This window comes from Larimichthys crocea, chromosome VIII (genome assembly GCF_000972845.2).
Source record: "Larimichthys crocea isolate SSNF chromosome VIII, L_crocea_2.0, whole genome shotgun sequence".
Classification (NCBI taxonomy): Eukaryota; Metazoa; Chordata; class Actinopteri; family Sciaenidae; genus Larimichthys; species Larimichthys crocea.
Genome location: NC_040018.1, coordinates 14,857,543 through 14,870,204, shown reverse-complemented (window position 1 = coordinate 14,870,204; position 12,662 = coordinate 14,857,543).

The following is a 12,662-nucleotide window of genomic DNA, read 5'->3' as shown; positions in this document are numbered from 1 at the left end:
ATTATACATCTTCCAATGCTTCTTCTCCCATGAGGAGAGAATTACATCAAACAATTTATCCTTCAGTGGGGCGCCCGCTGGCTCCAGTGGATCTTCTTGGATCTATGTCATCCCTGTCTCTTCTAATACTATAGCTTTGGGCACTGTGAATTATCAAATAAAGTCTGAATAAATTAAATATCCCCATCCCAGTGGTCAAAGCACCTCAGGAGGAGGAAAACAATATAAATGTGCAGCGATGTGCATCTCATGCTTCAGTAGGGGCCACATTTTCCTCCAAATCACTTCTTCCTTCACTGTCTGCTGAGTTTTTCATTTTACCTATCATATGTCACTCGCACCCTCCCACCATTCTTAGCTTTTACTTTCACCTCCTCCCTCCCTCAACCTTGCACACCCTCCATCACTCTTCCTGGCCCGTGGAGGTCGGAGGGGCACTCAGTCTCCTTGGCCAATCGAACCCTTACTTGGCATAAATCCAAGCAGCAGCAGCAGCAGCACGGCTGTTGCATGGCTACTAAATCACCGAGCCTTTGTTCATTCTGCAGGATGAGCCATACACTCCTCCTATCTGTTTTTTTTCTCATCCTCCCCTCTTAGTGGTGCATCTCCCTCTCTATGGTCCCCGCACATCCCCACAAGCTGGTGTAAAGGATGGGTTCTGTGGTTGGGGGAGGGGGTTCAGATGGAGAGGATACACAAGAAGAAGAAGAAGAAGAAGAAGAAGAAGAAGAAGAAGACACTTTATCTTCTCCCTGTAAAAGCTCTGTGTTCCTGATCAAAGGAGGAAAAACAAGAACACAGTTGGAGAGGATAGATAATAAGTGTTTGTGTAAGTTTGTGTAGGATAAGTGTGTATGTATAACGACTTTATGTGTGTGAAGAAAAGACAGAAAGGGAGGGGTGGGATGGTATATTTATAGGAACTCCCATAGTACAGCCTAAACTGTATGAATAATAATTACAGAATTTATAGGATCTGTTTGCAGAGCTCTGAGTCGTCTCTGTTCAAAGTGTTGGAGATGAATAACCAAGATATGTGTGCGGCATGAGAATGACAATGATGTATTAAGGTCAGAGATGTTAATGGGCCTCTGATTACCTCTCAAATGAAGAGTTGTCATGCGGATGTCAACATACTTACTCAACATAACGTACTTACAGACACATGCTGCACACACAGATAGGAAGGCTGTGGTGTTAGCTTTGCGTGCCAGTCATTATGCCTCTGCAGATTATAGTATAATTATGCAATCCTGTTAGTGCTGTGTTAAATATCCTATATGAAATTTAGATCAGTTAAATGTGGCTTAACGTTGTAGGCAGCCAGGTGTTTAAGAGGCTTTTCACTTCACTTTGATTTAATTTTCTGAAATGCAACGGCAATGTAGCATCTCTGGTACGCACGATCAAGAGCATAAATCCTGTTTGGGCTCAGCATTTAGATAAAAAGAACAGATTATTTAAAAAATAAAACAATAAAGTGTGGTCAGAGCGCAGACTTTTTACTTTTCCTGGTGGCAAATTAATCCTGACTGGAATATCTTCATGTTTTAAAGACAGATATGTTTGTGAGTGCAGGTTGATACTGTGGTTTAATGGGTTTTGTTATGGATGAGTATGACTGCAGTGTCTTCTGCTGTTTCACCACATCGGTCCTGCTTAAATCACTAAAAAGACATTTCTCCAACACCACTTTAAACGCCTCTTTATAATTTTTTTTTTTTTTTTTACAATTAATTGAAATAATTATACTGAAGGCACTTACAAATGGTAGTAAAAATGTAAACCATAACTTGGTGTTTCATTTTTTACCTTTTTATCTAACCTCTTCTTTATTTCTTTTTACAAACACCAACAAACCACTGATGAAGCGATATCGAGTTGATAATAATTCAAATAATTGTGAAACTAAAATTAAAACAAACTCCAAACCTTCCATACTAAAAATAAAATAAAATACTCCATGTTTAAGAGACTTAGTCAATGATTTGAAGAAACTATAAAGTGCATCTTTAGATGGAAGGGCCCAAGCCTTAATTCAAACATAAATTGGTCTTCTTGTGTGTGTGTGAATATTGAAGCCGTTTAATATATCCAGGCATCCATTTTGTAATGACTAAAGTTTTCAGTGTCTTTAAAAGCTAAGGTTGTTCTGTCTGCTGTGATATAGCCTCAGAGGTTTGGCTTCATGTTCTTCTCACAGACACTGATGCTGATCCAAAGAAAGTAACTTTGAAAAACTCAACACCGATTTGAATTGAGAAGGAAGAGAAAAGCAAAAATTGCCAAAGGTTTTGTTCTGTTTTATTTTTGAGGGTGCTGTGCTGTGTGAGGTTTATACGATAAGATATCTGCTGTGATTTTGGTTTTTGGAGGAAAGTTTGGAGGAAACATATTATATTAAACATTAGTGTCTTCTAAATAACACAAATGCATCAGATGCAGTTGCACAGCTGTCTTCCTTGCCCAAATGTGACCTCATGCTCATCTCTGTTTATCCACAGTGAGAAAAAATGAGTTACTGATTAACATGTGAACCTAAAACCAGTCAACACTGATGATGCGAAGTTCAATATACTCAAACATTTAAAACAGTGAGAAATTATATCGTACTAAATGAATCTCTTGAAAATCCACAAGAAGTTCGTAACGCTTTACGACACTAAGATGCACCCTACCAACTGTCTCACTGAATTTTATGGAGATTGTATGATTTTTCTGTAATTTACTGAATTTTCTGATGGACAGTGGAAGTAAATTGCTGTGAACTGTAGGTGCTGTTAGCTAATGTTAGCTCAGTTTGTTAGCTGGGATGCCTGGGCTGTGGCATTAGGAGATTGTTAGTGTTTGTACCAGAGGTAATTTGGACCACAGGATAGAGGAGGTTTTCAGGTTGCAGGTGAATGCTGCCAACGAGCGCAGCCAGTGTCATTGTGGTACTGGAGCCAAGTGGGCAATGTAACCTGGCTTAGCAGCCTCTATGGACATAATGTCAGAGGCGAATAGACCAAAGCAGATGTTGACGGAAGAAAGTCAGGAGAGAAAATGAGAGTGAGTAAGCAAGAGGAAGAGTAAAACTGTAATAATCATGACAAATATAAGTGTACAACTGTCCATATTTACGACGGTAGTATTGCATTTTGAAACCAGAGGCACTAAATCACAAGTTGACGGTAAAGCTCTAAGCAGTGTTGCTTTAACTACTGTACTATAGGACACACATACCTCTATACACTGTGTGTATTCATGTTCATGCGGCAGTACAGTGGCTGCCTGATGAGCTCCTTGCTGATGTTTGTGTGCACTCCATAACCTCCAGCAATCATGGTGCTTCATTCTGATATCTGATCAGCCAACAACACGCAAAGCAAAGACAGGCAAATTAATTACACCTGACATGATAGGGAGAGAATACACATAGAAACAAAGTGTTTATAGAAAAGAGAGATCAGAGTGTATGTGCATCTGGAAACATCTGTGGAGAGGCTTTTAACGGAGAAGATGTTAGAGCACATAAAACTATAAGCTAGATAGCAGGTTGAATATGAAAATCTCAGAAGATAATTGATAAAAATCCAGCAGAATAACTCACAATGAAAACAATGAAGAAGGGCAGTAGAGGGATCAGCCATGACCACAATGTTATTTTCCATCAAACAAAGTGTGTTGCTTATGCATGCTGATTGCATCTACAACATGTATTCACTACATACAACATCAGGACAGACAAAAGCACATACAATTCAGCAGACAATCATTCTCCTGAATGACTAGGAGGCCGTCCAATTAGACTTCTGTGCAGTTCAGTGGCCCAGGTAACTCTTTGTCTCACCCACCTGTCATCTTTAGCCTCACATAAGCATGTTATACCATAGCTGCTGAATATAATAAATTACACCAAAGTCCTCCTCGCTGCTGTGATGCCACTAAGCCGACACACATCTCAAACCGCATAATCACACGCTCAGAGGAACAATAAATACCAAATGTGCATATTGTTGGTAGGAATCAATATCACAGTGCGGGATTATTTGTGTGGAAGTGTGCATGTAGATTAAATTAGGCTTTCTTGGGTTTTACTGCCAGAGACATTTGCTCAGGCGTTAATACGGGTGAGCAAAAGTTGGAGTGGGAGTGTATGATTTGTATAAATTAGAGTGACAGGATGCCTCATCGCAGTAATCAGCCATTTGTATCAGCTGCACAATGTGGACCATAGTGTGATCAGAGATAGAAACTGTTGGTTGCCAAAGGCTGAAAACAAATCAAGCAGAATCCAATTTTCAGTCTATTTGGCAGATTGTATTGTGTTTTTTTCTCTGCACAACAGTGTAACAGATAAACACTTCACAATGAGAAAAACTGCATCATCACTTACTGCATGCCATTTGTACAGGCTACAGATATGTAAAAAAAAAACACACACACACATAGTAATAGCAGCTCAGCAAAAACTACCACTACACTGTTGCCTCCTGCTGATAGGAGCTGAACTCACACAATATACCCCAAACATCTCCATACAGCTTTTCACAGAGGAGATGGGCAGCCACATGATAAAACTGTATTTTTTAGTTTGTTGAACAGTTAGACAGAGAATGGCATCTCCCTGTATCCAGATAGGACAGTCTGTTGTCGCCCCTCCACGGGGAACAATTAAGATACTGGACCTCCAGAGAGCACATTTCTCAACTGCAAAAACAACCCCAACACAAGTAATAACGTCACCTGAGACAAGAAGCCATTATTTGTCCTCATGATGCAACAGTGAATGCTGCAGTGAGGCTGTCAGGCAGAAACTTTATGGGTCCACAAGAAGATGTGAATGAATGAATTGTCAGGTGGATATAATTTAAAGTCAGTCAGAAAAGATACATTGAAGCACCAGAGAGCAGAGAGTTGTTTGAGTTGGTCTGAGAGAAACTTTTGCATGTGCACACACACTTTAAGGGATAGTTAAACATTTTAGGAAATACACTTTCATACATATTGATATCACTCTTATCCTCTGGATAAGAAGCTACAGCCAGCAGCTGGTTCGCTTAACAAAGACTGGATACAGTTTGATAACCAACGTACATCAGTTGTACATATTTGAGTTGTGAAGTATTTTGTACATAATTATATCTGGTCTAATGCAAAAACATTTACTACTGTATACATCTGAAAGCAAATATGGCAATAAATTAAGCTGGTCAACAAGCTTTAGCTTCATCAATGGAAGGAAAACACTAAAGATCTACCTGGTGACAAATATTATATCCTCTATTTTCTAATCAAAATGAACAGTTAATGACACACATTCAACTTACTTCCCATCATTGTATCATGTCACTGGACTGGTAAAGAGCCCTGAATAAAAACTATTATAATTAAAGGTACTTTGAGACAAATATACAAAAAGCAGTCAGTAAAGCGGAACAATACCAGGAGAGCAAAAAGAACAATCAAAGCTAAAAGCTCAAAAACACTAAAAAGGAACAACAAACAAAAGCAGTAGGGATGTATCATAATAAACAGTCCAAGTACATGTGAGATGAACTAAAATAATACATCAACAATCAGGACATTTGAGGGGAGCATAATCTAACAATTCAAGATGGCAAACCCTGAAAACTTCATTTTGTCTGGCTCACCATGAGATAAAAGCACGCTAACAGTCTTTGACACTGATCCTCAAGAGCGTGTTTGAGCTCTATGACAACCTACTGGAACCCTCTGGGGTCCAAGCAATTTTCTGTGATTGCAAAAGCAATTGATAGAGCCATTGATAGGTCCCCAGAGGGGTTAAAGGTGGACTTGAGTTCAGGAGGGTAGTTTAGACTCAAACAAAATGGCTGATATAAATGCAGTTACCCAAATCTTGCCACACCATCTTTCCCTTGAGGAGAGTCCAAATGTCTGCTGGTTTATAAACTGGCATCCCGGCCTTTGATAGCATCTATTCCCACTGTGGTCTCCTCAGTACATCCCTGGATGAGAGCTTCAAGATGTGACTTCAACAGTCTGAGTTAGAAATATATGTAGTATCAAAAGTTACTATTTTTTAGCTCACTACAGATATTTGTTACTGATATTTGACTTTTGAATAGTCGACTTGTTTGTTCTATGGGGTTTTGATAATGTGATGTTTTTAGAGCCTAACAAGATGTGAAAATGTAATCATGGACTCATATTAAAGGGAGTGTTGAGTCCTGCTCCTCTAGTCCTGAATCAGTGTGGTCAACGGAACAGCAAAGGAAAGTGTACAGAGCAGTGTTTAAGAGTGTGTTACGTGAAATGAGGTAATCCAAAAGCAGAATCCAGATTCAGTGGGAGAAAACCAACATCAGACTTTATTACAACAAGGTGAGCAATAGAGAATGAAAGTGCAACGGATGGCTCGGGATGGTGATTGTGGAAGGTTTGTGGAGAACGGTGAATGACTGAGCAGAGAGTAAAGGTTGTGCGGCACACAGGTGAGGGAAGAGTTTGATGTGAGTGTGTGTGAGTGACAGTACAGGTAACAAATGTTAGTCGCCAAAACAAGACAAAAAAAAGTATGTACAATACTAAGGCAGCAGAGAGTGCCTGATACCAAACTGACTGAAGCAACAATGAGTGAATGAGAGACCAGTGTCTGACCTGAAATGAAACACATCTCACACGTTTGCCTCTACATGTCAAAACGAGAGAAACAAAGCTAATCCATGGAGAGAAAAACATAACGTGAGGCTGTTCAAACTCCAACAGCACATCTTTTGCATACATGTCATGAAACAATGATGTTAAGTAGCATTTGAATCAACATTAACTTTCTCAAGTTGCTTACTGGCAGATAAAGTGGATAACAGCTTAGTATAAATACCATTTCCTAAGAGACCATCTCTAACTTTTATAAAACTTTTATAAGTTTTAATTACTTTCATTGTGTAGAAATCTCTCCTCTGACATGAGACAGAAAATGGTGCCGCTGATCCTGTTCTCACGAGGCAGGGCTTTACATTTTGAACAAAACATAACTCCAATTAATTTGAACATAACTGAGACTAGTAGAATCCGTCAAGATTAAATGAATTATACAATGCTAGCAAATATTGTTTAATAAAGAAATAGGAATGAGTTGCGTAGTTTGCACTAACTGCACCATGTACGGGAAATAGTCCCGTACATCAGCTGTACTGTGAGTCAGGTTAGCTGTTTCCACCTGTTTCCAGGCTTTATGCTAAGCTAAGCCAACTGGCTGCTAGTGGTAGCTTCATATTTACTGTACAGATATGAGAGTGGTATTCAACTTCTCATCTTATCGCTGGCAAGAAAACCCCTAAACAGCCCAGTGACATTCCCAGGTCTTCAATTTCAGACATTTTGTCACGCCACACAAGTGCCTGTATGAGACTGACTGTGCTGCCAGAAAGTCTGTAGTATAAAGACTGACATGTCTACATAAGGAGAAGGTTGAACCAAACAAACACAGAACTTTTATCCAGGAGACTGTTGTCCTTGTCCAGTGTTAAACCAAAAGTAAATGTACTTCACATAATTTAACTGGCTTAACTAACTACTTTAACCCAAATCATGGGTGAGCTTTGTCTTAATGTTAACAACATGTTAAAAATGAAAAAACAAGAACAGATTTTCAGACACTGAAAACATCTTGGTATCACACTGAAATATTTGTACCTACTTACATCTCTGGTGACATGGTCATGTGTGACAGTACAGAGGTCTGAAACTTAACTGAAGTGTTGATCAGACTCAGAATACATCAAATATTGAGTATGGTGGTTTTCAGGGTATCATAAAGCAAGTGTTTGGCCCCTCACACAGACATACAGAGTAAAGGCTTATGTCCAACCCTGCCCAACACCCCACACTCTTCATCACTTGTGTTTTTTGGGAGGGGAAATATGAATCTGTGCAGACAAACATGGATCAAACATGGGGAGGGGGGATGTCTAAACGCAGGAGCTTAGCTCTGTGATGAATCACTGTGAGCTGACAGGCCTCTATAAGCTAATGCACTGAAGCACAACAAACACTCCCACATGCACATATAAAAGTGCAGTATACATACCTGAGCAAACATATCTTCAGATGGCTGTATTGTGTGAGTGTGTGTTCATATTGAATGCCAACAACAAGTGTCCCTGAGGCCTGATTTGTGTCCCCTGCCCCCACCTCTGTCTAGGCAATCCCTTTTATTGAGTCAACTCAATTCGGTGGGTGAACAGAGGTCTATTGATGTGCCTTCAAGCAAAGAATGAGAGGTAGAGTGTGAGACCAATGCATATTAAACAACACTGGCAAAGAGCTAATTTATCAGCCATCAATTTGTGATTGTTCAAACATACAGTAGAAGAGAGAAATGAGTCCCTGTGTTGACACAAATGAATCAAATTCAACTTTAAACCAAAGTGGCCCTTATGGGACATAATCTAGCTGCCAAACACATGTGACCCAACAAACACTCAGCAGCTTTACACACTACTGTTTTGCCAGCTGCACATTTAAAGCTTTGGCTGTGTCGTCTTTTTAGTTTGGACAGAAAATGACCCAATGCAAGCTGCTGTCTCTGAGTGGAGGCCAGATTAACATTAAAGACTTACAGAGAAATATGCAAACTCACACGCAATGCTGGCAGAAAGTTTATCTAAAAGGTGAAGTTTCAGACCTCAAATTAAATGTTAGTTCTTTTAAAGGAGCATTAAGTGGCATCTAGTGGGTGTAGTAGTTGCTGATTGCAACCCACTCACATGACCGTCTTCTTTCTAGTGTGAAGGAGAAACTACGATAGCAAACATTACAGTCGTTTATCAAATATCTGATCCAATATCCTCAGTGATAAATAAACTTCAAGTGAACTCTAAGACCCGAGAGACACATTTGTTTGTACCCAGACTGTTTCAAAAACACTGCCTCATGTATTTGCATCATGTTGCTTTGATTACACACTATTTGCATTTACTTATGCATGAGGTTGTGTTTGACCCACAGCAGTTAGCACCCACACCATGTTCCTATCATTAAAGTCAGCTCTTAATAATATGAGGGGTCCAGAGCACAGGTTAAAAGTCAATTAAACAGTCATTGCAAACAATACTATACTTTCTGCTCTGAATTCCAGCTTTTATTTTGTGTTCAGGGTCTGGTGTAGATCACTTAGTATCATTTATCTGTATCTACTGTATGATTGGTAAATCACTTGACACCAAGAACTGATGTGTCGTGACTGCAGGTGGTGTGATGTGTGATGAGGTCTGCCTTGAAGTGACATTGGCTCATCTTGTGAATGTTGAAGCACTGTTTTAATTTGACCATTTAGGTCCATAAGGATATAAAACCACGAAGAAACACAAAAAAAATCTAAATTCTATTAGTTCAGAAAATGTAGGAGCAGGACCTCTGGACAGTACAAATCTGAAGTGTAAAGACAGCTTCGTCTGTGCCATCAGACATAAAGCACATGCACGACAGAGGATCTATGTTCCAGTTCATGACCTGCATTTCCTGCTGAGTCCTCTCTGCACAGATGACTGTGAAAAAAGAAGAAGAGGAGAATTAAATTGATTAGCATTTTAAGAAGACAAACCCAAAGACCATTGTGCTTTAGTAATAAATCTGAGGCCATCCAACATGATTTACATATTCAATCCATAAAACCAGCCATTAGAACAGGAACTAAACTGCAATATTTCCAAGAATCGACAAGGATTGACACTCCAATTCTGGCCGGGTGTCAGAGGTTAATTGGTAGTGGTTGTTTATGAGCAGAAAGCACCTGCCACGATGAATGATTTGTGAGCCCAAATCCCTCTTTTCTCCTTCGATGAGTTTTTAATTTTTCCCCACAGACATAAGCTGTATGTACAGCCTCATGTAACACTAGAAACCATAACTCAAATGAAGGTCCTTCCTCCCACGGATTTTCCAATTGCATATTCTCTTTCAGTAAGGTCTCGAGGATTAATATAAGAATATACAGTGCAGGATATATCACTTATCACTTTAAACATTATCTGCACTTGATAAGCAGGAGTGCTTTGACTGTATCTTATTTTATGTGATTTCAAGTCAACAGTCTGATTGGATTACATCCTTACAGTTATATTCTTCTTATCTGTGCTCCTCTTAGTCTTTGCCATTTTCACATTTCCTCTAATACTGCAGAAAATAGCTGAGCTTCATCACTATCAGGAGCTGTGCGGCAGAGCTCAGGAGGCTTTGCTTTGGGCAGTAAATTTTAAAGGCCCTCAGCCATGACAGCAACTTCACCAGCCGCTCTCCAGGGCTGTTAATACAAATTAAAATGTGCTTTTTTTTTAAATGTGGTCATATCCCTGTTTATACTGTAAAAGTATTGTTTGTGTCTACTGTGCCAGATGTCACATGGCTCATATCTCTTTTTCTAATTCAGAGATTGATCCATCTTTTGTCTGCGAGAGAGACAAAGAGGGTTTGTTGTCAGACAACAGCTGCAGGAGGAAAGAGAGCGACTTGTTTGCATCGCTGCAGTGTCGCTGTGACAGAGAGCAGATGTTCACTGTGATTACTTAGTGGTGTGTTTATTTCTACTCTGTTTCTCATTGTGTTGGAGCTGAAACATTACTGTCATCCTCAACATTAATCCTGCATAAAGACTCACAGTTCACTATTCCAAAAATATCCGGCCATTAAAACCTCAACATGTATTTACTTTTTATATTATATCATAATGACTGTGTTGACAGTGCAAACATGCTCACAATAACAATGCCAAGTTGTTAAGCAGGTTTAATGTTTCAGCTACCATGCCGGGCTGAGAGAGAAGTCATTGTAGGTTTTTGCTTAATAACCAACTCAGTAGATAAATTATTATTAAAACTTGATCATCAGGTTCCATCCAATAGTTGTCAAAATATTTCACTCAAAACTAAAAAATCTGAAGCTCAAGTATACATCCTCAAAAATATTTATTATCCTTTTTCCAAATATCTGTTGGCTACACTGGAAGCACAGAAACCTTGGCTGTTAACTCAAAGGCTAAATTGTAAATCTGTAGATTTAAAAGGTTCATTCTCACTTAAAGAAAACACAGCAATTCTTATTTTGATTACACACTAGTTAAAACATAGTTATGTATATTTTATTCCTCCTAAATCTGACACACTGGACAACTGGAGCTAGCAGCCTGTTAGCTCAGTTTAGCATGAAGACTTCAAAGAAGGAGGAAACAGCCTGGCTCTGTACAAAAAAAAAAAAATCCAGTTGCCAGGCAACCGGTGAGAAATAATCTGGCACATAACCCCCCCCAAACAGCACCAAATTATCAGGTGCACTGTATTTATTTTTGTTGTTGTACACGTTAAACAAACAAGATATAACGTGTTAAACATTAAGTTTTGGAGGTGCTGGTACCGAGCCTGGCTATTGCTTCATATTTACTATGAAACTGGTGCCAACCTTGTCTTCTAACTCTCTGCTATAAAGTGAATGAGTGTATTTCAGAAATAGAGCAGCTCCTTAAAAATTGACTACAACAAGGACTTGAGACTTGACTGGGCTGCTGTTATTTGAGACCTGAAAGCAAAAACTTAATTATGTTTAACCTAGTAGTATCCTGGAGCATCAATGAGATTATTAGGCCCATAGTGCGGACCTTGCAAAGCTATGCTAAACACCTTGTAAATGTAATTATTAGGTTTACAACCCAGGATCAATAATGAATCAATAATAATTAACTGAAGTTTAATAGTCATCGTGTTATGTTGCAGATGTTTTGATGAATGGTAATACTTTCCTAAAAGCCCACTTTATTCCTCTCACACATTAATGATTGCAGCCAGAAAGCGAGACTAACAAGCAAGACAGCTTCTCTTTAAATTAGATCGCAGAGAGACAATTGACTGACTGAAGATGAATTCCTCTGCTGAACACATCCCGCTCTGCTGGGAACACATCTCTCTTCTCCTCACATGTTTAATCTCGCTGCCTTATGTTTGTTACATAATGAGAGTTTCACTTCACCTGATTTGTCAACATCTTTTCTCTGTAGACAGCCGAGCAAGTGGCGAGTCTCCACTCAGCAGAGACGTGGAAACAAAAACACACACAGAACATTTATATGAACCAAAATTGCTGCTGTTGTTGAGCTTCACTGCATTTTGTTACAGTCATATTGACAGTTTATTGTTGTCATTTGATTATTATTATTATTATTATTATTATTATTATTGTTGTTGTTGTTATTGTTTTTGTTGTTATTATTATTTACCATCTGAACAGCTTTAATGAGGTGTATAATATTGTGTTCAGTCTAGGTCAGTGAACAGACCGCTCATCACCACACATAGTTGTGCAGTATATATAAAGATACAGCATACTTTAGCATGTAGTGCACACATCGACGACAGCTGCAAGGATTAAACAGCATTGTAGGTCATCAACATTTCCATGAAATAATTAAATTAACTTCCGAAAGCTGTTTTGTTTCCACCATGAATAAATTAAAAGTGAACTCAGAACTCAGTTCACAAGTTCACCTGCTGATCACTTCATCCACAAAGATTGGACTGAAGTAAGCATCGACTGTAGAGATACAAATATTGGTTTGTTGGTGTGTGTGTGTGTGTGTGTGTGTGTGTGTGTGTGTGTGTGTGTGTGTGTGTGTGTGTGTGTGTGTGTGTGTGTGTGTGTGTGTG